This window comes from Camelus bactrianus, chromosome 1, assembly GCF_048773025.1.
Source record: "Camelus bactrianus isolate YW-2024 breed Bactrian camel chromosome 1, ASM4877302v1, whole genome shotgun sequence".
Taxonomy (NCBI): Eukaryota; Metazoa; Chordata; class Mammalia; order Artiodactyla; family Camelidae; genus Camelus; species Camelus bactrianus.
Window position 1 is genome coordinate 28,950,383 of NC_133539.1, and position 27,870 is coordinate 28,978,252.

Here is a 27,870-nt window from a genome sequence, read left to right on the forward strand (position 1 = left end):
AGGTTCTAGCAAATACACTGAGGCACAAAAAGGCATAAATATTGGAAAGAGATATAGAAGCTCTCCTCTGTTGATTACATGATTAATAATGTAAAAGTCACAAAGGAATCTACAGACAAGCTATCTGATATAAATGAATTTTAGCAAGGTCTCTAAATAAATGACTATAAGATTAGTATTAAATTTTAAAAATTACATGTTAGCAACAAACAACTGAAAAATTCAATTTAAAACTATCATTTATATTAGTGTCAACAAATACTTAATACCAAACAACAAATTTGAGAATTCATAAATTCAACTAAATTCACAAATTCAGCAAAAAATGTAAGACATTTTTATTGAGCACTGTAACATATTGATGAAAGAGATTAATGAAGACCTAAATACAAAATAAACATATCAATTAATCAGAAGACTCAATATTCTTAGAACAATTATTTCCACATTGAGTCACCACAAATCATTTTTTTGTTGAAATGGATACATAAAAATGTAAAGGACCTATAATATACCAGGGTATCAAAAAAGAAAGGGAGAGAGAGAAGGAATGAGTTAGATAGAAAGACTTGCATTACATGGTTTCAAACCTCCATATAAAAATACATTAAATAAGGTAATACATATTGGTGTAAAGAATGGAACATAGTGGAGAGTCAAAAAAACAGACCCACATATATATATAGTCATTCAAGCATTTCTTGACATAGATGCCAATCAATATAATGAGAAATGAAAGGTCTCTTCCCTAAACTGTGTGGAACAACTGGGTATCTTTACAGTTAAAAACTAACCCAATCTCATATATACAAAATTTAATCTGAGATAGAGGAGTAGGTCTAAATTTTAAGTGCTAAGACTATGAGATTTCTGAATGAACATGTAAGAATATTTGCATTCCCCTCATTTGGGCAAAGTTTTTTTTTGTTTGTTTTGTTTTTTACCTACATGGCAATTTCTTAGAAAGTTAAATATACAACATACCATATGATCCAGACATTCTACTCCTGGGTATGTAGCCAAGAAACATGAAATTATATACTCACAAAATTATTCTATGTGAATGTTCATAGCAGATTTTCTATAGTAAATAATATTTGAAAACAACATATGTATTCCCCAGCTGAAGGAACAATGAATAATTTTGTAATGTAAAATTATTTAAACAAGGAGACCATCAGACTGAGGTGGCTTTAATGCTATGGCAGCCTATGTAAGTAAACCTAACCTCAGCCTCTAAATGCCCCAGGTATACAAAAATCAAAATGCTAAGGATGACCAATCACAGTCAACTAGGCTTTAAGCTGTAGGCAATTATATAATTTCCTTTTGTTGCATCTGTACTTCCTCTATATTAGTCTTTCCCCTGGCTCCTGACTGGGGAGCACTCCTAACTGCTTCTGGTTTGGCACATCTAATTCCAATTGGCTTTTGCTCAAATAAATTCAAAATGTGAATATGCCTCAGTTTATCTTTCAACAGTAATACATCCACACTATGGGATATACCTAAGCAATAAAAAGAAACAAACTAATCTATGTAACAACATAGATGAGTCTTCAAAACATTATGCTGAACAAATAAAATCAGACTTAGAACATGTGTGATTCTGTTTACAGGAAATTCTAGAACATTTATAAAGCTTATTTTCAATGATAAAAAATTTTAACATTGCCTTTTTCTAGGAGATAATGTGGGAGTGAAAAAGTTAAATATCATGTATGGTTTCAGTTCCATGGGTATAAACATTTTTCAAAACACATTACACTGTTAAGATCTTTGCAATTCACTATATGTCCAATTAATCCTCAATGAGAAGGCTGAAATCAGTAACAATAGCTTTTTCTTCCCTTAGAAATCTTGTGAAAACAATAAAAATGCAAAGCCTTGAAAAATAATGGATCTAGCATTGAGTCTCAGTGACAACTAACATTACAAGAAGAGACTCAATTGCATCTTAAGAACCTCTTGTTGGAAAAAAAACAAAAAACAAACAAACAAACAAAAAACACCATCAATGAAGTTATTTTGCCAAAACATGGAACATTTACAGGATCAAATTTCTAGATCTAGCTGGCAGATTACAGGAAATACACTGTTAAGAAAATCATGTTAAACCACAAGAATGCAATAAAGCAAAATTCAGAATATGGAGGTATTCTAGAGGAAAAACACTATTTTGTCCATGGTAAATTTCAAAGAGATAAATGAGGGTTTGTGGAATCTGTAGATTAAAAGATATTTAGAAGACCTTTAAAGCAAATGCAATATATAAACATTTTTGGGTCCCAGAAATTTTGGGGGTTTTATACAGATAGTAATATAGTATGTATGTATTATACAGGTAGATTATAGATACATAAAATTATACATCTGTATATCTGTATATATGAACATTAATGTTGATATTATATATTAATATATGGCATATCATAACATCATTTAGTGAGACAATAAACATTTGACCATTAGAATTTTCATTAAGAAATATCTGTTACTTTTGTATTATAATGAAATTGTGTCTACATTAGAAAATATGTGCTCAATTTTAGACACATACTATATATATTATGTGTATCAATATTTATATTAAGTGTATCCATATACATGGATATAATTATAATGACGCCTGAGATACTTTTAAAAAAAATTCAACAGGAGAAACAAAGAAAAGAAAGTTATAAATGAAATGAGATTTGCCATGAGTTAGATTGAGTGATAAATATTTGGGAATTCCTAATACAGTTTTCTCTACTTTTGAATATGTGAAATTTCCATAATAAATAGCTAAAAAGCCATCATAATATAACAAACAATGACACTTGTGTAAAGTAAGCACATCTAAGCATTTCATAGGGGTTTTCTGAAACTTTTTAAGATGACAACAGTCCAAAATACAAATCAGTAAAAGCAGATTTATGTTGGCAATATATTCTATTCTAGATATGTCTCTGATGATCAGTATGAATAAAAACCTGGTTTTGCACTATAGAACAATATACACTCTTTGAAAAATTTTATTTATGTATGGAAAACTTTCTACAAATTAGGTATTGACATATAACATCAATAATCAAAGACCAAATGTTAATGACAAGGATGTCGCTCAGTCTTAACTTTTTCCTTCATTAGCTGGTAATTGTCTTAAACAGAATAGTAATGTGATTGCCTAGATATTTTCATACAGACTTCTGTTTGTTTTTCCTTCTAATTTAATGACAGAGTATTTCTGCTGATTTCCTTCATCTTCCTTGCCTGAATCTTTTAAAATTTCTAGTAGGTAAAACTAGTCTGTGAAAGCAAAATGTCAACCTTAACCCTGAGAGGCAGAGAAGGCCAATTAGAATCCAATGGTGATGTTCTTACTGACAATTTCCACCAGCACATACCACCAGCTCCTTACACACACACACACACACACACACACACAACTTCTATTCTGCTATCCTATTTTAATCACACTCATGTGGGGGGTTACGAACCTGTCACAGAAGAAATGAAAACGAAAATAATCAATGTTTGACATGCTAGGAATAGTGTTATCTTAAACACCATATATCTTCATTAAAATATATATTTTTCAGGTTAGCCACTATATATAAAACAGATTTTTAAAAGTTTATGCTGTATAGCACAGGGAACTATGTTCAATATCATGTAATAACATTTAATGAAAAAGAATATGAAAACAAATATATGTATGTAAATACATGACTGGGACATTGTTCTGTACACCAGAAACTGCCACATTGTAACTGCTACTTCAATTAAAATACATATATACTTTTTCAAAGAAGTTTAAGGCATCTTAATGTTTGTCTCCTGAGACAATATTAGAAAGCAATGGTTAGTAAAGTCTCCTGAACCTCTGATGGAAAAATATTTTTTCTTAATTTATATTTACCCAAGATCCACATGAGGCAGAGTGGATAACTAATAGAGGCACTAGTCTTTTCTAGCTGAACACTTAGTAGGTACTGGCTGGAATTGAAATTCAAAATTCTATGCCATAGCTAATAATAGAGCTCCTGCATATTGCTAGAGTGATGTGCTTTAATCGCCTAACATATGGACTGGAATGATAAGTTTTCCTTAACAATATTCAGAAACCTTATATATAAACAACCAATAAATTCTAATGTGTGTATGCATATATACATATATGTATATCCATCCCATTTCTAGAGAAAAGTAGCCCACAGATTTATTCATCAGTAAAGATACTAATTTCCTCAGAAACAATTCATTTAACACTTCAATAGATAGGAAAAAAAATGAAGAATCAAATTCCCAGAGATTTTTTATGGAAAAAATCAAACTAGAAGTGCTACATTTAGGTAATATACTACATGCTAAAGGAAGCCTATGTCTGTAAGTAAAATCCTCAGCAATACATCCGTGCATGTTCTGGTTGTGAGCACTGCTGACTTCCAACCAAGATAAACTCATTACTAAGTGCATGCCTAGGAAGAGAAATTAGAGAGCTGCCAGTGTTCTGAGCTCTAAGTTCAATTTAATATTATAGGATCATCTTTCAAAAATGATAACCTTGCTTTTCAAATACTGAGTGTTCAGCCAAGTTAAAAGATAAAAATAATCAAGAATTAAATAATATTTCTTGGTGAAATATATATACCCTGATAAAAACTATTATCTGATTCTCAGGTTCCCAATTTCCATAACTCTTTCAGGGGTGAGATACTTTAAATGAGAGTACATATGTAAATTTGTGCATTAAAACTAATCCAAAAACTAATTTCTATTTTCAGATTTCAGGTTATGGAGCACATAGTAAAAGTCACAATTAATATGAAGTTAATATTAAATTAATACAAAGTTTATCATTTGTTTTCAACACCCCCAGGGCAGGATTCTTATGATCCACTGCAATAAATAGGGCTTTATTGCTTATATTTAATGATTTTTCATTAGACTAATTAGCAGGGGTTCTGTTTTATTAGTCAATATCCTTTGAATTTATTATTCTTGATTTGTACCTCATTTTGATAATACTTCTTATATTCCATGAGTTGACAAAACCCTGGGATATAGAATCTTCTTGTTGAAGTTTAACATGATGGTAAGCAATTCAAACTCTCCTATACATAAGAATCCCTTTTTACAGATTCTTCCTCTAAATTAAATTTTGCATCTATCTCTTTATTTTCATTACTGATACCATCACATTAGTTTAAACCTATAAATGCTTATAAACTGTTTAAGCAACACTGATATCTGTACATCCTTGTCAACATTTTTGCTCCTCCATTGTATTAGTTCCAACATCCGGGTTAACTTTCTTCATTTCTGCCTAGATAAGTCTCCCAAGGTCTAGTTTAAGTACAGGCTTATCTGTGAAATCTTTCTTTATTATCCTTATCCACGACAATCTCCCTCCTCTGAATTCACCGTCAGCATGAACTCTGCTATCAAATGGTTTAAAATCCCCTGATGATTCAAAGAAAGACAATTTCAAAAAGTGACTAATGACATGATCCAGGGACTAGTAAGTCACATAAACCATAAGTGCCTGTCTGAAGCAAGAGAGATCACCAGGGACCAGTATAAGATTTGTGTTCATTAAAAAATGGCAACATGTCTATAAAGAGGAAGGCTCCAGATTTTAGGGATAAGACCAGGAAATAATAACTTGGAAATATATATAAATGTGAGAAAATTTTCTACAGATGATTACTATTACTGATATGTAGAAAATGTATGAAAAAATGTACATGAACACCTAGTATGTTAAATAAAACTAAATTATTTTCTCCAAATCACCAGGGTTCCTAAGATCTATCCCAATATAACTTCAAAGAGAGACCATTCCATGATTTAAATAAAATTAGATGAGTTTAAATCATTGTAACTTGCAACAGGAGACTTTTTTTTATGGCAGAAAATTTTGTTCCCTTAAAAGAGTATCATAAACAGAGCTAGATAATGAACATTATCTGGGTATTCTTAGCATCCTTCAAAAGAGAAATAATCTGATTCTGCATGATTTGTCCCAGGTATTCAGACAGGAAATTCTCTAGAGGGGAGAAAGGAAATTCATTTTGGTACTACAGTATAATAGAAATATTTCTTAAAGAACATTAAATTCCTTTGGTTCCAACTGAGTGCTCTCCAGATAACAATCTGATCTATCATTTGTTTTTCTGAGTAGGTATACTCAGCCCCATGAGGACAGAGTTTCTTATGATCCACTCCAATTAATTGGACAATATCACTCATTGCACTATAAATAGGCATTGTGCTTCATTAATCAGTGTCCTGTGAAAATGGTCCACTTTATCTGTCCTTCATTCTGACAATACCTCTAAAGTAAGGTAATAAAAGTCTTAAAATGGAACACCTAGAATACCTATACCTTCATAGCATTCTGAAAAATTATGACTTAACTATTAACAATTTTTATACTAAACAAACTATTTGAAGTAACACAAAACCAAAACATACGTGCCATTGAATAATCAGAATGAACTTAAAAGGAAAACTGTTTATTAATGGTTTTAGTATTAACTTTTGATAATCAGCATAGAACTGAAAATTAATTAATATGGAATAGATCATTTTAAGTATGTTACAGGATTTTAAATATTTTAATTATGATGATGTGTTGACCTTAGTCCTCTTTAGTTAGTTATATGATCATATGTATTGGTGTTAAAGATGAACAGAACTGAAAATACAACAGGAGTTTTCAAAGCCAGTTTTTGTATATTTAACCTAAAAGGAACTAATTAATTATAATTCATAAATTGCTTCTATAAAGTGAAAAACAGTTTTTAATAGTCTATACCAATTACCTTCTAACAAAGGAACAAGTTTAACTATAGTGAATTGTTAACGTTTCAAAATAAATATCATCTAAATTAAATATCCCAAATCTTTCTTTTTATAAAAGATGCAGTCTGATAAAATTATCCATTTGTTATATTATCTCAGTAATTTCAAATATATTCATAAATACTGAAATTCCTATTTGGGTAATGAAAATGACTTGTCAGTCAGCTAGGATAATGACTGTTGATTTTCTCATTCCTTCAAATTTTATTTTCATATTTAGAGAAAGTCTCAAGAATGAAGAAGTTATACAGATGGCAAATTAATACTGCTCATAATTTTCTTCATTTCTTTTACTGTTCATCACTTGGTTTATTTTCATGAAAACAGGGCCTGTTACTCTTAAGAATTCATTTGCATGAATGGTGTTAGCACACAAAGTCACAAGCCCCTTATTAAGAAGTACAACTGTATGATCACACAATAGAATGTCAAGGTGAATGGGAGCCCAGAGATAACACAAGCTACTTTTCACACAAACGAATACAGTGAACTTCAGAAAACGGAAGATAATACAAGATAACTTTGTATTTTTAACAAAGGCAGAATTCTGCTCAACTCTTCTGAATTCCAAAAATTTATTTATAATTACAAAACAATGTCACCAAGGCATTTAAATGACTTACTTTTAGATCTCAGGATACAAGTATTATTTTGGTCATGATGTTTATTGATGATGTTTTGATGTTTTCAATGCTATTCATTATCTCTTGGTACTATTTTGACAAACAGCACAAAGGATAATAGCTTAGTTAAGGGATAGTTAGTCTATGCCGGTCTCTTTCTACTTAATGCAAAATGGGAACAAGTGTAGAGAAATGTATGAGAAGCTTTATTTTTAGGTTTGTAGTTTTGGAAAGTTTCTTAAGGAGTAACACAATAAATAATTATCCAATTTTAAATATTACAAATGGATTTTTATTCTGTATTAATACTTTGTTTTTTAGAGAAGGCTTTGGTTTTCAAAAAAATTAGAAGTAGAGAGTTCCCATATATCCCCTCTCCCAATTCCCACCCTTCCACCCCCACAATCCCGACCCAATTTCCTCTGTTATTAACGTCTTTCATTCCTGTGGAACATTTGTTACAATTGATGAACCAATATAAATACATTATTACTAACCAAAAACTATAACTTACATTAAGGTCTATTCTTTGTAGAGCACAGTTTTATAGGTTTTGATTAATGCATGATGTCATGTATCTATCATAACAGTATCATACTGTTAAGTAATAGTTTCACTGCTCCAAATATTCCCTGTGTTCCACCTATTCATGCCTTTCCTTGCCCAGCCTTCCTCAACCCTGCAACCACTGATTTGATTTTTCACTCTCTCTCTAGTTTTGCCTTCTACACAATGTCATACAGTTGGAATCATACAGTATTTAACCTTTTCAGACCTGCTTCTTTTCACTTTGTAATATGCATTGAAAGTTTCTCCCTGTTTTTCCCTGGCTTGATAGCCACTTATTTTTAATAAATGAATAGTATTCCATTATAGGGATGTACCTCCATTTATTTATTTACAGATATCTCAGTTGTCCTTCAACCAAGTTTCCCAATTACAAATAAAGATTCTATAAACATTTATGTGTAGGCTTTTGTGTGGACCTAAGTTTCACCTCATTTGGTTAAACACTGAGGAGCAAGATCACTGGATCATATCGTAAGATTACGGTTAGCTTTGTCAGGAACCGCCCAACTGCCTTCCAAAGTGGCTAAAAATAAAACCTCTCAACTAACTAGAAACAGAATAACATTACATAGTAAAGGCCAAATACGACAAGTCCTCAGATAACATCTTATTTAATGGTAAAAAATAAAAAAAACTGAAAACTTTACCTCTCATTTTGGAAGTCAAGAGAAGTATTCATTTTTAACTTTGTAATTACACTCAGTGTTATTCTGCACAAGCAATTACATTCTGATTCACTTCATTTTCCCCATGCGCTGCCACCTCCCAAACTTTAGCCAAGAGTACAATATAAATATCCCAAAGTAAAGTATATTCAGCCTTTTTCAACTCCCTTAAAAATTTAATAAAGTTTTCTATTTTCTCAAAATGGAGATATATATACCTATACACGCACAACCTTAAAAGAAGTAAACTTAAAAGAAACCAAAGAAGAAGAAAGAAGAAAGAAGAAGGAAGAAGGAAGAAGAAGGAGAAGGAGAAGGAGAAGGAGAAGAAGAAGACAATGTTCTTCCATTGCACATGATACATTCCACATTCAGTTTTGGAAGCCAAATTGAATTCTGATAGCACCTAGAGGTGGTTATCTATAATAGAATCTTATAAAGTGATAATATACAAAGTCAAAAGCAAATAAATATTAAATCAGCCAGACATTAGTTTAAATTTGCTTCTGAAAATTGGGTGATGATAATAAAGGATAAATTTTGTTTTTGTTTTAAATATACCATCCAAATCTTTTAAAAAGTTTAAAAATCATACAAAAAACAAGGTCATATTAATCTCTTTATATAAGGCTAAAAAATTATAATACATAATACACACTCAGTAGCTGTGTAAATTTGGGAAAGACACTTGACCTGCCTGGGTTGACTTCCCTGTTTAATAGTAACATTAATTAAGAAATAGCATTATTATAAAGATCTAATTGAATTACATATATATATATGGCAATTAGAACAGTTGCAAGCATATACTAAGGGTTTGCAATTGTTTCTGATATTAACAGTATTCTTGCAATGTTTATGTAAGTAATACATACACACACTCCCACACAATGAATTTGCTTATTTGCAATTAAGCAAAAAGAGAACAAACTCAACCAGAGGAAACTACCATTAAACTTATAGTTTATTTTATTCTATACATTTTCATCATAAAAATACTTCAAGTAAGTTTATTAAAAAAATCAAATCACACTATATATTCTCTTCTATAACCTGCTTTTAATTTTGCATTGCCATTTCAAATTAATTTTCTACATCATCATTTTAATGACTATACAATATTCTATTTTCATATGCATTGCAATAAATTATATGTATCTAATTCCAATAGGCATTTATAGTAATCTTTGTTTTCCCTTGTTAAAATATTTCTGGAATAAAATTCTTAGACATAATATTTGGCATATTGGCATTCTAAAAAAAAAAACTAACATGATAAATAAGAAAGGATTCCCTCCTGTTTTAGGTCTTTTATTAGTGAGTCTTTTAAAAATTCCAACTTATGTTTATCAAGTAAATCTGTTCTCTTATGTAAAATCTACAGCAATCTTAAAAGATACACCTCGTGTCATTGTTCTATAGCTCTTCATGTACAAACTCAATACTAATTTTAGGTGCTACTTACTCAGATAAGTTCATCTAGATTTTTATTTAAACATACATACTTCAAGACCTATCCCTTGGAATTTCTAATTCAGTAGGTCTCTACAGGATCTGAAAATTTTGTATTTTTAATATGCTCTTCAGGTAATTTTTTTCTCCTTCACATAAATGCGTCAAATACAGCTAAATCTCTGCCCTAATCCTGGTATTCTTACTCAAGATATTTCTGCAGAACATTTAAAAGTTTTAATAAAGGTGGTTTTGCAAATATATCATAAAATACTTAAAGTCATGTACTATAAAATTGTCTTATGGGGGTTTTCAGTTGCCTCCTGTTACCATGTCCATTCATTATTTAAATTTTTCAGTTCTCAAACATCTTTTTAAGATGTTTCAAAATACTGTGGTTAGTATGATATGGTAATGTTTGACTTTATGTTTGAATTATGAATGGCTAAATGAAAAAAGCCTTTAGCTGAAATATTTTCCTTTCCCCAGATTCAGGACACACTGAAAATTATGAGAAACATATGTCACAATGAAATTGATTGTGTGTGTGTCTGTGTTTGTAGCTATGGTTTATTCAAAAGTCATAATGGGGGAAAGGAGATGGTAAGATGGTAAAATGTGGCAATGAAAGTAATGTTTTCACCAACATGAAGTTTCAGGCTTCTGGGACTACAGAAAAACTATCAATGATGATATAATTTAATACTTCTTAAGGCACAACTAACCAATGCAGCAGAGTATCTCGGTGTAACAAGTTTGCATTTCCTTCAGGTTAAAAATATTGTATGTATTTTATATATAATATATATAATTTACATATATGTTATATATCAAAATGTTATATATTATATATGTATATTCTTTTCTGCTATCTTCACCTTGGAAACAGGTGTGTATTATCTTTGAAATGATCTTCAAAGGAGTTTATTTTTCCAAAGTTATCACTAATAAATTTTCATACCCCATCATTACACTCATGAATGATATCCCAAGTGAAGAATTTTTAAGTAAAGTAAATGCTATGCTTATAAAGCTTCCTGTAAAACTAAACATTAAAACAAAGTTGGAGAGTTTTTTGTTCTTACTACAATGTCCCTCAATGTAATTAAAACAAACCCTAGAGACCCCAGCTGTCAGAATAGAGGATAACAAAGCAGGGAATCCAGTCATTAACTGTATCTTCCAGAAATTCCTGTAATGTTACATTAAAGCCAGGATATGCTAACAAATTCAATGACTTCCCCAAAGAAACTTCCCAAGTTAATGACAGCATTGGGTATAGAATGTTATTCTCAACATCTTCCTTTTTTTTGAACGCCTCAATTTATTATTTTTAAATTACTACAACTATTTGATGGTAATAAATTACAGTAATTAAAAAATACATTCAATGATTTTCTGAAAACCAGTGAAGTCAGCAAAGTATTTTTTCATGGAATTTAAATATGTGAATAATTTCTATACCTGTTTTTGTTATCGTTATGAGTCCTAGATCAAAAGAACTGAGACCTACTCTTTCATTGCCTGAATATTTCCTAAAAGTGTATTTTCTGAACTTGAAAAATAGTAATCAGATATAGCCACAGATTTACACACATAAAATAACATTTCTTTAGAGAAGGTCTCTGGTCTATTTCCCCTCTCATCTCTTTTGCTTCTTTTAAGAAAAAAAAAATTCCCCTCTGTATTCGATAGAAGATTTTTTATTTGCTTACTCTAAAGTAGATTTCAATCTACTATTTGGAAGTTTTCCCCCTCAAGATCCATACTTCTATCATCCAATTTCTTATGTGCTCCTGCTTCGGTTTTGTTTGTTTTTCATGGTATCTTCCTTATTCCTATGGTTTATCAACTTTAATGGAGGCAATGTATTAATGTTGATTTGTTTTTTTAAATCATTTTTAAAGTTACGTTTTTCTTCTGAATTACGAAATTTTATTCCTTTTTTCTTCTCTTGGGTGCATTTTCTGAAGACCCATGCATCTCTCATTTTGTTCAGCATCATGTGAGAAATGATATCCAAGCCTGATATTTCCTAGTGGACATATTGCATATTATGGCCTTACTTCAGTTAACTTTACCTTCAGCGTTCAACTGCCTATAGCTGAATGCACACAGCTCTCATTCCAATTCCCAGTTTCCAATAAGGATTAATCTAATTCACCTATTCTAGATTCTTTATCTCTAAAATGAAATAAACAACTATCTTCACATGCCCCTCCTTACTTCCAGTTTGGCTCTTTACTGGGATTTGTTCCTCCTCAGAGGATATAGAGAGGACACTGTTAGGAGAAGGAAGAGAAGGTGCTTACAATCCAGTTGCCTCAAAAAGATCACATCCTTAAAATAGAAAGGCTAGGTTAGGTCTAGGTTTCTGATATAATATTTTTAGTTACTATATGAAAGAAAAATAAATCTCTCTGCGTATTTCCTCTGCTCAGGACAGAGCTATGAATATGTGAACTGTCAATGGTGTTTCTTTACCTAACCTAGTACAATTCTCATGTTGTTACTGGAAATCCTTCCAAGATTCTGGAAATACATTGCTGGCATTTTTTTTCTTTGTTTTCCTGGTGGTTGTAGTTATGTTAAAATTAGTAAGAACTGTTATGGGAATGCATACACATCTGTCAGAATGGCTATGTCAAAAAGATGACAGTAAATGTTGGTGGGGATGTGGAGGAAAGGGAGCCCTCATACCCTGTTGGTGGGAATGTAAACTGGTACAGCCACTGTGGAAAACAGTGTGGAGTTTCCTCAGAAAAATTAAAAATAGAGCTGCCATACAATCAAGCAAATTCAAGGAAGATCATCTCTTAATTTTTAAAGAAGAAAAAGTATCAAAATCATTTCTAATATATCTTTAAATATGTGCTTTCTTCTGTCTTCCCCCCAAATCCAGTAAGATCAATTTGTTTTTTCCTTGGGACATCAGCACAGATAGAATAAAATCAAAACCCTTCATCAGGAGACTTAATATTTCGATGTTCTAGCTCCAAAATAACAGACAGATGCCTTTCCACTTCCAGCTCCTTAACTTAAAATACACTGATCTATGAATCATTTTGAGAATATGCCTACATGTCTATTGCTGTATATCTTTGCTCATTCTGTACCTCCCCTATATTCTTTGTATTGAAATCATACTCTTAGTTAAGGCTTCTCACAAATGCCACACATAATGGCAAGTCTTTTTTGATTTGCTGCTGTGGGTGGATCCATCGCCTGGTCCTTGTGTGCTATTCTGCACTACTCACAAATACTGAATCCTCTGTGTACTTTCCTTAATGAGTTTTCTTCCATCTCCACAGTCGCTCTTTTAAAACCTCACACTTGTCAAACACCCTTTCTCACTAGCCTCCATTTAACTTTACAGAGAAAATACCATGAGACAAGATCTGCATTAATTCCAAAGCACTGGTCTATATGTAAATGTGTCTTTCCCTCCCATCACCGTGGAAGAGACCTTCCATTTTATTTCCAAGACAAATTCCTTTACTCCTGCTTTGGGTTCTATCTGCCCTCACTCTCCAAACAACCACTAGTTTAATTGCTAGTTAAATTTTTTTTTTCCATTTACTAGTTCTTCATCAGTATTTCAATATGTTCAAAATTTCCCATCTTAACATCATTCCCATCATCACACATCCTACTTAATGAAAAGAAAAATAGCTTTCACACTGTAATTTTCTAAGTGTTATGAATATAATGAAAATTGATAGTCTTGGACTCCCATTTATTATTTTATCATTTTTAGGGTCAGTAAAGTGATACCTTTGAAGTCTTTGTTTCTGCCCTGATGTCTCTCCTGAGCTACAAAACTACAAACCCAAAGACATACTGAGCATCTCCATTTATCTCCCCAAACATTCCCTTCTTATAATGTGCTTTTCTTACAAAATTTCCCGCCTTGGTACTATATACAGTCCACTGCAGTGAGAAAATGAGGAACTTCTCTGTATTACTTGACTTCTTATTCTCCCAACACTAACCCTCATCATCACAGGCCCTCTTGTTTCCTTCATACCATCTTTTCAGTCTTCTCACTTCTCTTCTTACCCATGTTCGTGCTTATGGTTCAAAGCACCACAATTTATCACCTGGTTTTAGACAACATTTTCCTAACAGGTGTCTTTCCTCCACTGAGATCTACAGTTTACAGAGCAGTCAGAGTGATGTCCTAAATCACACAACTGATAACGCTGGCTAAAAATCTTAATGCACTGCAAAGGCTCATTGCCTTCAGGAAAAATAAACATTATATTAGTGTATCATGGAAGGCTTTTCCTAGACAGAAACTTAGTTTCTTCTTCCATAACTCCAACACTCTGGCTGGTCCCTAGAACTTAGTTTGAGATTTTTCTTATTCTTTCCTTTTGTTGTTGCTGAACAGAGGCAAGGGGCCTGAGGCAGGCCCTAGGACTCTAAAGAATGGCTGAAACATTCGGTGGGAAGAGTCTATCTCTGTGAAACGGGGAACCCTCAACTGATTTGCAGTGGACGATAATATGAGAAACAAACAATTTTTGTGTTCAGTCAATGACATATGGTTTTCATTTGTTAAAACACTTAATGTACCATAGCTAGTCCATTTAAGAGAAGAAATATTGATTACAAGAATAATATCCTCCAAAGATGACTGACTAGCACAATTGGCTAAAGGAATAGGAGAATTTTTGGCATAATGATTAAATCCAAGAATACTCTTAAATGTAGTACAAAGGTAAAAATACATGGAAACAATAAAATAAATACTATTAGTGATGGAAAATTCTAGATGTAGTAACATGCAAGTAAATTTGTTTCCAGTGTAATATGAGAGAATGGAGAAGAAAAAAATCAATGAAGAAATTTTAAGAAAAAAATCCCCACCTTAAGGGAGACACAGGATTTCACTTAAATTGCTTATTAAATGGTAAGCAGGATAAAGAGACTATAACTAGACCTGCCTTTGGGAAATATCAAAGTTCCAAAGACAGATGGATCCTAAATTCTGACAAAAGTGAGAGAAAAAACTGAAAAAAAAAATGTTCATTTACATGGATCAGCAGCTATTTTTCACCAGATTTCTTGTTAGTAATACTGAATACAACAACAGTGGTTGTCTTCAAAGGGATGAGAGAAATTGATGTTAGCTGGATAAACGTTGTACTCAGTTAAACTGTGAACTGTTAGGACAGAGGAAAACATTTTCAGACACATAAGGCCACAGAAAGGTTATTTTTGTTCACATGTTTTTTGAAAGATACTATAGGATATATTTCAGGGAAGTAGAAATGAAAAGCAAGGAGGAGAACTAACCAAGACGAAGAAGCCGGAACAAACCCGAGGTAGAGAAGGGGAGTCTCCCAGGAGAGGCTGGAAGGATGCCAAGAGAGCTGTGCGTAGAGATTGGTGTGGAGAAAGGGGGTCCTCAGTGTGTCAGGCAGATGATTAACAAAGTAAAGAAAAAGGTAAAGGTACATTGCTTTAGAGATAAAAAAAAAAAATACATAACTATAAACTCCATGGCAGTAAAATTTCAGAGTTGCTTGTTTCACATAGTTTTCATAATTTTGGTAGATCTACTGTTTGTCTTGAATAAGGAAAGACCAGACACTGAGAATCAAGAAACCTAAGTTTCACCTTTGAATCACCTTTGCCTCAATAAGCACTGATTTTCATCAAAAACAAAAAAAATTCTTTATAGTACAACTTAAGAAGTGTCTCTGTATAACGAAAGAGTTCATTTCTCAGGAGTACATTAAACTTAAAAAAAGAATTTTACTCCAGAAAGCATGAGATCATAAGTTATGTAATTTTGCAAACTTGGAAGTGTTCTTTAAATATATTCCCTACTTTATCTTGAGACAGAATTTGTTTACAGAGTGAATAGAAAATACGTAGTTTTTGTTACCAATATTTTTTAAATGTTTGAAAATAAAGCCCCATACATTCAAGATTAAAACTTACAAGATGAAAAATAGTATCTATAAGAGAACATGAAAAGGTAGATCATTAAAATGTCATAGTTATCACTAAAATAGTATTCTGCTTACTAAATATAAAACCAGTAGTAAACTTTCACTCATTAGATTGAACTGGCATCACTTGTTTTGGCTCTAAAACAGAAGCATTTTACTTTTTTACTAGCTTTTTCTGAACTTAAATACATATAGAAATAAGGACTGTATATTGTGTCCATGAAATACACAAGAACTGAATAAATTTTTTTTCATGTCCAAATATGAAAAAGACTTCTTTCTCTTTCTCTCTGTTTCTTTCTCTCTTTCTCTCTCTCCCTCTCTCCCTCTCAATTCTGGAGTTATATGAGTTCAAGCAATGAAATGAGTTATTTGTGTGAACACAAATATTGCAATCTTTATCACTGTGTCTTGTCTTCTACAATACAAAACTCCACGATAGGAATGAGTAAAATGCTTTCTGATGATGGTGATGAGGAGTAAGACGTTGTTGTTCAGGTAATCCACAAGAAAACAAGTAGCTAGAGTGTGCAGCCTAACGTGGTATATTGATCAGCTACAGGGAAATAAAGGGGCAATGAAAACAAGAATGTAATGGAGTAGCGAAGGAAGAGAAATTCTATTCTGACAAACAGATAAAGCCTAAAGCTAAGGTACAAGTAAAACAGAATTTGTAATAGAGAAGCAGACAATAAACAACATTGAGAACTCTAAAATACAAGAAAATTGAGATATTAATCATGACAGTTTCTCTTTTAAATTCATATTTATACAATATGGATAGTCCTAAACACCTAAAGGAAATGGGTCCATCACTGGAGGGGACATCTGGGCTGCTACTTTGGTATTCCATACTAATACTGGAGCTGAGAGTATATTGGTGGTTGTGAGAGAAACACTGTTATAATTCTATCAAACTGCCCTCTTAGTGAAATATGTCAAAATGATGGGTGTACCACAGACATATGTTTTTTTGCTTGTTTGTTTTCTAGTAAATCTGCCACAAGGACTCAGCATTACCCTACTGTGTAGATCATGTTCTTTTTGCTGACTTTTTGAGTCTGTCCTCAGCCCTCTCAGCCTCTAACTGGTGGCATCCTCTTGCCCCTTCAGAGTTTTAAGAGTAAAATGTAAAACAGTGTAAAATGTATCAGAGAAAATAATTAAAGTTAAGGAGAAAGGAGTCAACTGGATTTAGAAATTAACCTTAGAAAGTAACCACAGTGTAATGTGTATTTGGAAGGTGGAAGTGGGGAAGAAGCCAGACCAGCAAGGCTGTGGAAAAAGAGGAAAAAGAAAATCAAAATAACAAGTGGAAATGAAATAACAAATAACAAATTTTTAAGTAATTTTATGATTAACGTTTTCTACTCATTTTTTGAAGTTGGAGTTAAGAACATATGTTTTGACTATTACTAATCAACAATTCAAAATTACTGAACACCTGATATTTTCTGTGTTCATTTAAGTTCACAATAATCTTATTAAGAAGATACAGTTATTATCTTCATTTTATAAATGAGGAAACTGAAACGAAAAACAAATTAACTAGCAGATAATCACACACTAAGTGGTAGTTTTGTTCCAAAGCCTACATTCTTAATTAGTAAAACAGATTAGAGAGCAGTTTTAGAGAGCAAAATTAGAGAGCATACAGCTAAAGTATTTTGGTCATAGTTTGCAATGGTAGATTTATACTTAAAATAATGAAAAAGGAAAACTTTAAGGGGTTATAAAATTTTTGTTTAGTTTTGAGGGTCCCCCTAACGTTGGGACTAGAGATTTCGAGTACCATTGATCACATTATTGTGTGAATTTCCTTTTCATTCAATATAACACTCCATTTTAATCGGGTACTACAAGAAATATGAGCCTAGAAAAAATACTTGGAAAATGTAAAAAAAAAAAAAAAAAAAAAGAACAGAATTTAGAGAAAATATAGAGAACTCAAACCAAAGGTGTTGGGAAGTGAAATCCTTTTTTAATCTCCACTTGTATTCATTTTCTAGGTCAGCTATAACAAAGTACCACAAACTAGATGAGTTCAAAGACCAGAAATCTATTATCTCACAGTTCTAGAGGCTGGAAGTCAGAAATCAAAATGTCAGCAGAGACTGACTCCATCTGAAACCTGCAGGGCAAGGATACTTCCTTGCCTCTTTCAGCTTCCAGTAGCCCTAAACATTCCTTGATTTGTAGCAGCATAATTCCAATATCCACATTTCATTTTCTGTTTTTTCTCAAAGTCCTCTCTCTGGGTATGGCTGTCTCTGTGTCAAATGCCATCTTTTCATAAGAACTCCAGTCCGACTGGATTAAGGTCATTTTAACCTAATTACCTCTGTAAGGCCTGTTTCCAATTAGATCACACGGCTAACGTTCTCGGGGCTAGGACTTCAACATATGTTTTGGGGGGACATAGTTCAACTCATAATACCAATACTTCCATACAGGAGAAGATTCTCAAATTAGTAATAGCCTAGGGAAATATTAAGAGCATTAAGATATACTGATTGGGTATAGACCAAACCAAGACAAGTCAGCCTGCCTTTGTTAAGACCTCTTAATGAACTATAGTTACACCTATTAGAACTTCTTGTCTGGTAAAAACTACTTACAGAAAGATTAAGAATACGGGCCTAGCAAAACCTAATGGGCCAAAATACCAGTGATTAACTATATACGGAGAGGCATGTCTATAAAAGAATAATCATATAACTTTTATACTAACTGAAATAAAATGCCTTGAAAATTTAAGTCTCTGAAAGAACCTGATTGACAAAATCACTGCCAGCGTGAAATAAAAGACAGTGAGATAAAGATAGACTTCCAGCACCCCAATTTCTATATAACAAGCAGCTGGTTGAGAAAGCAGCTTAACTGCCAAAAGGGAAGTATTACTCGAAAACCTTTTCAGATATAACCAAGCCGGATAATTAAAGAAACTTCCGTGAACAGAGTAATGGACTGTGGTGAAAAATGAACTAGGAAACCACTTCTAAGAAATCTAAATATGTTTCCTTAAGCCAGGATTGAGAGACCTGGTAACACTTCCTCAGCGAGATTTTGGACTTGCAATAAAACAGTGACTGCTATGTTTCCCTTCTCTTCATTACTATTATCTTTTCCCCGTCTCAACTTTACAGGGTAGGTGTTTGGGAGACAGATACAACTTGTTTCTTTTTATCATAGGTCATCGCTTCTTGTGTATCATAAAATCCTGGATTTCAAGCTGATGTAACTGGATGAAACTTGGCATTTGTGGAATAGAGCCAGCGAGCTTTGCAGGAGAGGAAAGTGCATACGGAAAAGACGCGGGAATAAAGCAGATGAGATCACTGTGAGGAAAATTCACTCCCTTCCCCTTCAGACCTCCTGGCGGCAAAATGCGCTCCCGCAGCCCCACCCCAGTCACCGCTCAACTGCGGTTTTGCGCATGGGATTTACCTTGCCAGACAGGACGCAAGCTTGGAGCTGGGTCTTCTCTCTTCTGCTTCTCCCACTGCCACAAAAAAGCCTTCTCCCAGGAGCAGCCTCTCCTTTATCCTTAATTCCCCAATTGAACACACTTGAAGCGGACGGGAGCCCAGCCTACGGTAGCCGCGAGGAGCCAATACCAGTCAGACCTGCTTTCGACGCAAAATCGCCCCACCAGGATCAACCTCCGTCAGGTGAGCTCCAGCTGAGATAAGGGCTGCACGTGCTCTTCCTGGATTCTGTGGTTATTTGTTAGCCAGCTTTGTGTGGGAATAGTTAACCAATACGTTCGCAGCTGAAAAGAAGTATGATAATGAAGTATACAACCTACTCTCCTATATTAGGTACTGAGGAACCATTCTTTTTTTTTTCTCTCTTTTCTTCATTTAACTCATTTGCTATTATATATCTTATAAATTCACATGAATGAGTTAACATTTGTGCTTTTTTTGTTTTGCTTGTTTTGTTTAAATCAACTAATGATCCCTCACCTAAAATAGACCCCAAATTGTTAATGATTGTTAAATTACCTTCTGCAATATTTATTTTAAAATAGTATGATGTCACTCTGAGAAACAGGAGGATGGAGGGTATGACCATCTCTTGTTTTTATGCACCTATGCTTAAATTTTAATCTGTTAACGAATTTCTTCTAGCATTCCTTTTCATGGCCTCCTGCACAAGTCCTTAAGTTAAGAATAATAAAACTACCAATGTGTCTTTTACATGAAAATCATCTTTATCACTTCCCAGACAGATGCTAGGCAATACCAAAGCTTCACTCCTTTACCTTACAAAAGGAAGGATGCTAGAAACATTTAGGTATGTTTGGAATTCTCTATATTTTAATTAGCTCAATCATATTTTAAGAGCTCTTCTATTTTTCAAACACACAATAATACAGGAAGTCAGCTAAATCAGAAACAGGATTACCCTGCTCTAGCTTAATTTTATAAGGTCAAAGTTTATTAATATAAATGGATTTTACTAGTTGTTTACATGTTTTTAGGTAAGTAGAGCCATACATGTATTTGTATGCAAATTTCAACACAGTGACCAATACACAAATTGACTTATTTAAATATTTCATTCCTAGACTTAAAAACCCTTTTCTACTTAGGAGGGTTATAGCTTAGCTCACCATTTTTCAGGTCAAATTGAAAGGCCCTAGAGATTTGTCAATGTCTTCAGAGTCTACAATACTTTCTTAAATTCGGGATAGTTATTACTTGAGTCCTTAAGAAACACAGATAAACCCACATATTTATATATTACATACAATAAAGAATTAAACTTTTCTCTATTCTAATATTGTCAGTTCTATAATAAATTTACTCAGGTATTAATGGTCAGTTTCTACTCATATTTACCAGAATGGAGAAGCTTGGTCTTTTGGGAGAAAACTAGAGTGTCAAATAAAAAGTATATAGAATTCCCAGATAATTTCAGTATAGAAATGACTTTCTGCCAGTAAACAATAATCTAAGACCATCAGAACATAAAGTTGGTAGGAAAATGTTCATTTTGATTCTTTACTTTGAGAAGTTTTAAGTACTATCATTGGCATTTCGTATTCCAATAGTCTTTTATGTGATCTTCATTGTTGGACAATACACAAGAATCTAAGAAGTTCTATTCTGCCTAGACTGGGTGTAATATACAGATCTGACTCCAGTTGGAGGCAGAAGGTATCTTCAAGTTAGTTTGTAAATGATTTTAGCTTATGAGGTAGAATGTACTGAGTCAGAATCACAATATAATTTAGTATAAAATAGTGTACCCAGTATTGTGTACTAGGTACCTAGTGGGCTGGAGTGATGCTTAATTTTATGTGTTACCTTGGCTTAGGTCATGGTGCTCAGTTGTTTGGTCAACAGTCTGGATGTTCTTGTGAAGGTATTTTTTTTCTATGTGATTAACATGTAAATCGATAGACATTGAGTAAAATAGATTATCCTCTATAATGTGAATGGGCCTCATCCAATCAGTTAAAGGTCTTAAGAATAAAGACTGAGCTTTTCCTTAGGAGGAAGGAATTTGAGCTTAATACTGCAACATCGAATCTTGTGCACAAGAATCTAATCATGCGGTTGGGGTGCCGTCTGCCAGGTTTCTCCACTGTGAAGTAATTTTCTCTTTGTAATTAATAGTGTTTTGGGGGAGGTATTTTTTTAAAAATACATAAATATCCTGTTTCTTATTATATTTTTACTCACTGATTTTTGGCGCCCATCAGTAGGTCTTGCCTGTAGCAATATTACAGTGTTGTCTTCCATTAATTTTTACCACTGGACTTGGCAGTACTAGGAGATGACACAAAGGATTGAGGGTTCAGGATATATTTTTCCTTTCACCTACTTTGTGGCATCATTCTTATCTTCCTTTGGAACTAAACTCAGTCATCTTATCCAAATAAAAATAAAAATTATTCTCTTTTATACTGATAACAGTGATGTAAGGAGTCCAAAAAGCCATATGGTAAACTAGGTTCCAGTACAATAAAACCATTGCTGTGCTTCTTGGTAGAAAGACGGCTCGTTTTGTTTCTGAGACCTTAAATCATCAGATCTAGTAGTTCTGGGATGAAGGAAAACATTTTGCCAGTCACTCATCAAGTGAAGTAGCTCCTAGACTATGTGCTCTTCAGTGGGAGAAAGAGCGCTGTGTATTGGTCACTGATTCAAAGCATGTTCTGCATCCTGTAGGTGGGCTTCACAACCTTGCAGGGCATGACTCTACAGATGGTGCCATAACTGCAGTTTCAATAGGCCATTCCAGCACCAAGCAAGATCAGCTGCTTCTGATAATGTGGCCCATGCAATCATGATGGAACACAGAAATGTCAGCCCATTGCTTTACTTATGTTGGCTGTACAATAAATTCTTTTATCACAGCCAATGTTAAGTTGGATACAAAGCTGATGATTGTAGCACTGAGCAATCCACAGGTGGTGTTGCTATCTGAAGCATGGCGGTCTTGTTGATAATGAAAGCCTGCTGGAACCAACTCACTACCAGATGACTCTGATACACCACAGGGATTTTGCCACATTGATAAGCTGACATAGATCTCTGATGCTGCATCATTGGCTTTCAGTGGGGGCAACAGCTGCATGAGCTTTAATCAGGGGACATATATACTGTTGAACACTTCTAGGACCAATATGCCTGGCCCCATGCCTACATGTTCATGAGCTCACTGAACAAACACTGGGGTATCTGGCGAAGAGGCAGCTCATCTTGTCTACTGACTCAAATGCAATGTGGAGAGAGCATTCTAGTCACACAAATATTTTCAAAGTCCGGGCCCATTATGAGAGGTCCATTCACATATTTCTTAATACATGTCACTGATCTTCCTATCTTCTTTCAGTTACCTATTAACGTAGCAAAACTTTTAACCACTGTTTAATGTCAATTCTAATGTCAATGTCAATTGTAATTCTCCCCTGTGTCTCCTATACAGTAAATATAGATTCTATGTACAAGTTCCAGTTCTATTCAGAGAAGAGTTTTACTTACTCACTGTCCATCAGGGCTGTCATAAAACAGTACTCCTTCAGCTCATATTAGCATATTAGTTTTAAAAATCTGTATACCAGTCTTGAATTGTTTTCCTTATTCATCCACTGTGCATAAATAACTGCCATGATGAGGTTTCAGCTGCCAGTGCAGCAAGAATATTCACATTAAGAATCCACCTATTAATACAATTTAACTATGATTTTTCAACCTGCTTGAGCCAGAATATATATACTGCTGGTCATGCCTGCTTTATGGTTTAGTTAAGTAAGAACACACCCACTTCAAGAAGAGCAGCTCAAATTACATGGTGCATGTTTAAACATGTCTCCATCAGGACCCAATACCAAACCTTGATCTCCATCTCAGAAGACGAATAATCATTTGCTAAAGAAGGCATAATCTGGTTATAAAAGAAATAAGTCACGGGATGTAATATACAGCATGGTAACTATAGTTAACAATACTCTATTGCATATTTGAAAGTTGCTAAGAGAGTAAATTTTAAAAGTTCTCATCACAAGGAAATAAAAGTTTGTAGCTATGTAAGGTGACGAATATTACCCTGACTTCCTGTGGTGATCATTTCTCAATATACACAAATATCAAATAATTATGCTGTGCACTTGAAACTAATATAATGTTATATGCAAATTATACATTTAAAAATTAGAAAGAAGAAGGCATAACTTTATTTCATAACTTGAATTGCCTCATTGTAATTCTTCTATGGGGTTTTAAACATGAGCCATAGAGCACAATAAACTACTCATATATGGAAAAAATATTCCTTAAAAGCCTATATACTTGGGACCATGTTAACGAAAACTTATTCAAAATAATTGAAGGAGATTTTTCTTTCATACCATCCTTATATTGTCATGTTTTGTATCTCTTGCCATTATATATATATATTTCCAGCTTTTCCTCCACTGTACATAAAGTTCCTTAGTTGCACAGCAACCTTGTTCGTAACAGAAATTATGAGGAAGTGCACTGTATCAGAACTGCACAAGTAACTTATAATAGTGGCCCTTCTCCCTCAATACCTTTCCATGTTCCTCCCATGATCCATTCTTTGGTGGTAAATAACAACAACAATCTCCTTCAAGCCCAGTCGCAACTCATGTGTTTGAATAGTGTTCTTTAGCTGTATTTTTGCTAAAATTGACATTAATTTCATAATGTTGTAATCATAGATGATCAGTATACATTCCAGGATCCCCAGGATAAAGATATAAAACAACGTATCACATGGACTTCAGAACTGAGTATGTAGGTGAGATAATACTTATGCTAATTAATGCCTCATTCTAGATATTTTTATAGGGATATAGAATATGAGCATCTCAGTTTAGAACCTGGGTTAGGTACTAATCTTCATTTTATCTCTTCATTTCCATTATAATTATCTTATCTTTTATAGTCCACTCAACCTAAAATGAAATTTACCCAAATCTCACAGCACCTAGAATCCATTTTCATTATTTATCTTCTTTTTTGCCCATTGCATCAGTAAATATATGATACACGTTCTTTACCTTCTAGCCCTAAAAACTGTGGTGAACGTTTTATTTTGTTTCTGTGTGAACCTTTTATTTTGACAGAACACTCTGTTATATAAATGGGCCAGAGTCTGCCCCTGTGTATTGATCGAAAATGGCCCCCATGCTGTTTACTTCTTTTACAGCAGGATACACTGTTAACCCAGAGCCTGCCAGTGCCAAATGCAAATTCTTATAATTCAAATGTTTAAATATAGTCCAACTAAACTTTTTTTTTTTTTTTTTTGGTCATTTAGAACCTTCATATGTACTCTACCCTCCAAAACTGCAGCTACAAAAGACCCCAAACTGCTTCTGCTCTCTGGATCTCTTATGACCCAGGGATTTGCCACCTTACTGCTGACCTACACCCCCCAGACAAGTCAAACTCCTCTGCAACTTCCTTTTCTTCCCCTGGAGGTTCCTGACGCTAATGTCCTTTTGAGTGGTAGCTTCTAGATGCTGTCTCTTGTTAGAAGGCACTTCCTCTTTCATATACTCCTGTCCAAGCACCATTCAGTAAAGCTTGTCATGTGTTACTGCCTCATGTGGTCCTGTTTTTCCCCCAAGGGCAACTCTAAAATCCTCTAATTTACCACAGTCTCAAAATTTAGCAAACTTCCAACCATGTGGCACTCAATATACCTCTCATAGAAGCTTTGAGGCCATTTTCTTCATTCTCAGCCACTTCAAAAACTCCTGGAAGAAGGAATAGTCTCTAACTATTGAGACATAGTAGGAGGGAAATGAGAAATCTGAAGTTGTGAGCAGCCAAGGGCTGTAGGAACTCTGTCCCCTAGCAGCTTGAAGAGAAGTCACTTAGTGTTTGAAACATCAGAAATATTGGCGGTAATAAGAACCCAGTGTGTGCAGCAGAGAGAAACCATCAACAGAATTCAGATAACAGTAATCCTGGGCAGGGGGCTTCAGGGCAGGACAATGGCAGCAGAGAGATAACAACCAATGACACTGGGAAAATAATTGTGTCCTAAACTGCTCCCTGTGTTGTTCATTACAATATTTCTAAAAAAAAAAAAAAAAAAAATGTAATTTCTATTTGTGCCAGTCTCTCTTTTTTTCCAGAGCTGGAAAGAGCTAGGAGTCATGTCTTGATATTCTTTGCTGAAATGGTGGGAAAAAAAAATAACACAAACACTTTTGCTTCTTTTCTCTAAAGTCCTGAAATGAAAGAGAGAGAGAGAGAGAGAGAGAGAGAAAGCAAGATGAAATGTTGATTATATGGTAGTCCGAGATGGGAGCAGAAAAAGGATGATTTTTGTGAGCCCATGTTCTTGAAACTCAATTCATCAGTTTGAAATTCAAACACTTGTCAAACAGGACAAGTTCTGCATGGTTATAACTTGGAAGCACTAAAGTTATTGATTTTTAAATTTAGATTCTTTGTCTTTTTTTATTTCTAGGAATACACTGAGTTTCGTAAAATTCACTGCAATTTCAGTGGGACGAAAATGACACAGTAAATACAAGAAAACAACTTGAGAAAAATGCTCAAAAAGTAGTTTTTGGAGAATTGTATATACACACAGGGCAAGCACATGTGTCAGATTTTCCGTTAGAGAGCTACTTATAATACTCTGACTTTTTCTGAGACAATGTACTGGACTATATGGCCTAATTTTTACCTCAGAAAATCACATTGCTCCATGTGCATTCTTCATTCATGCTGAAATAGGAAACCAATTCAAATGTACTGATGTCTTTTATATTCAATGAGTGAGTGTGTTACAATATTTATCAGGCTATATAATCTCAAAAACTTATATTTGTAATAGATTTGATGAGGCTGAAAATAGGCAATAACAAAATTTTGTAGTCTTAGAAGACCCAACTTAAATATTAGTTAAAAAATCAATCAAAGATAATAACATACTTACTAAGTTATTAGAACTTACTGTTATAACAGAATTCAAATTTAGTTCAGAAATTAGTTACATAAAATAGCTAATTATGAAAAAGCTGATTATAAAAAATCATATGTAACAATATCAACATTTTAAAGATTAATTTGTTAAACCTCTATGCTAGACTCAATCTGAGAAAAATTTTATCCTCAAACCTGAAAATATAGATTCAACTTCCATGTTACTCATTTTAACACTCCCATTTTCAGCTGCACACACTAAGCTCTAGTATTTTTATTATACTGATTTTAGTCAAATGTAGAATATACTTATAAAATTAATGAAAATATCCTCTTAAAATATTAAAGTGTATAAAATTATAAAAACAGTGCTTAACCAAAGAATCTAAGAGTTACTTTTTGACACATTTGCTGAGAGTTAAAATAAATAAATTGTTTTAGCAGTTGAAGGGAAATAAATGTTCTGTTAAATTAATATTCATATACTTATGAAAAATTTGTTGCTTTATTAAAGTGAATCATAGCTTTAGATGTGCTTAGCTGAGATAACTTGGAAGAACTGATTATTTAGGCATGAAACCAACAAAATATTCAATAAAAAATACTTTAGAAACTGGATTTTTTTTGCATCATTTCCACATATGTTCCTTTCCATTGGTTAATCAACAAAGTTAAAAAGTATTTTACAAAAGAAAACATACATTGCTTGTAATATTAATGATATTATTTAAAAATCTCAAACCATCAATTAATAAACAGAAAAAAGAAATCTTTACTCCTAATTATTTGTGTTGAAGGTATTCTGAAGCTATCCTTTATTAACTTATAAATTCTAATGTTTCCTCCTTAGGCCAGTGACCATTTGTCCTTCTTAATAGGCCCAGAAAAGAGAGTTTCCTCACAAATTACAAGTCAGTTTTATATTTAAGCAAATTCAGTACACAAAATAAACATTGATATATGTTTATTCATGTTTCAAACTCTTTATTAAAAGTTGGGTCTTTATTGCAGATGTGCTTTCTAAATCAAGGACAAAAAAGTACTGTGTAATAATTTCTAGAAACAAACAATCCTCCAAGACTGATTCAGGGAGAAATAAATAATCTGGATAGATCACTAATAGTGAAATTGAATTTTTGTTTAAAAAGAAATAACTTCCCAACAAATAAAAGTCCAGATGGCTTCAGAGGGGAATTCTACAAAACTCATAAAGAAGAGCTAACACCTCTCCTTCTCAAACTATTCCAAAAATCTGAGGAGGAAGGAACATGTCCAAATTCATTTTATGCAGCCACTGTTACCTTGACACCGAAACCAAAGA

General features: G+C 33.2%; 1 long non-coding RNA gene across 1 annotated transcript in view; it reads right to left on the minus strand.

Annotated features, from left to right (window-relative positions):
* LOC141577507 (uncharacterized) overlaps window positions 1–19,709 on the minus strand; it is a 251,657-nt gene extending 231,948 nt beyond the window's left edge. Inside the window, exon 1 of the long non-coding RNA XR_012506590.1 lies at window positions 19,573–19,709. This is a non-coding gene — a long non-coding RNA (uncharacterized LOC141577507). The remainder of the gene's footprint in view (window positions 1–19,572) is intronic.
* Window positions 19,710–27,870: the final 8,161 nt, after the last annotated feature.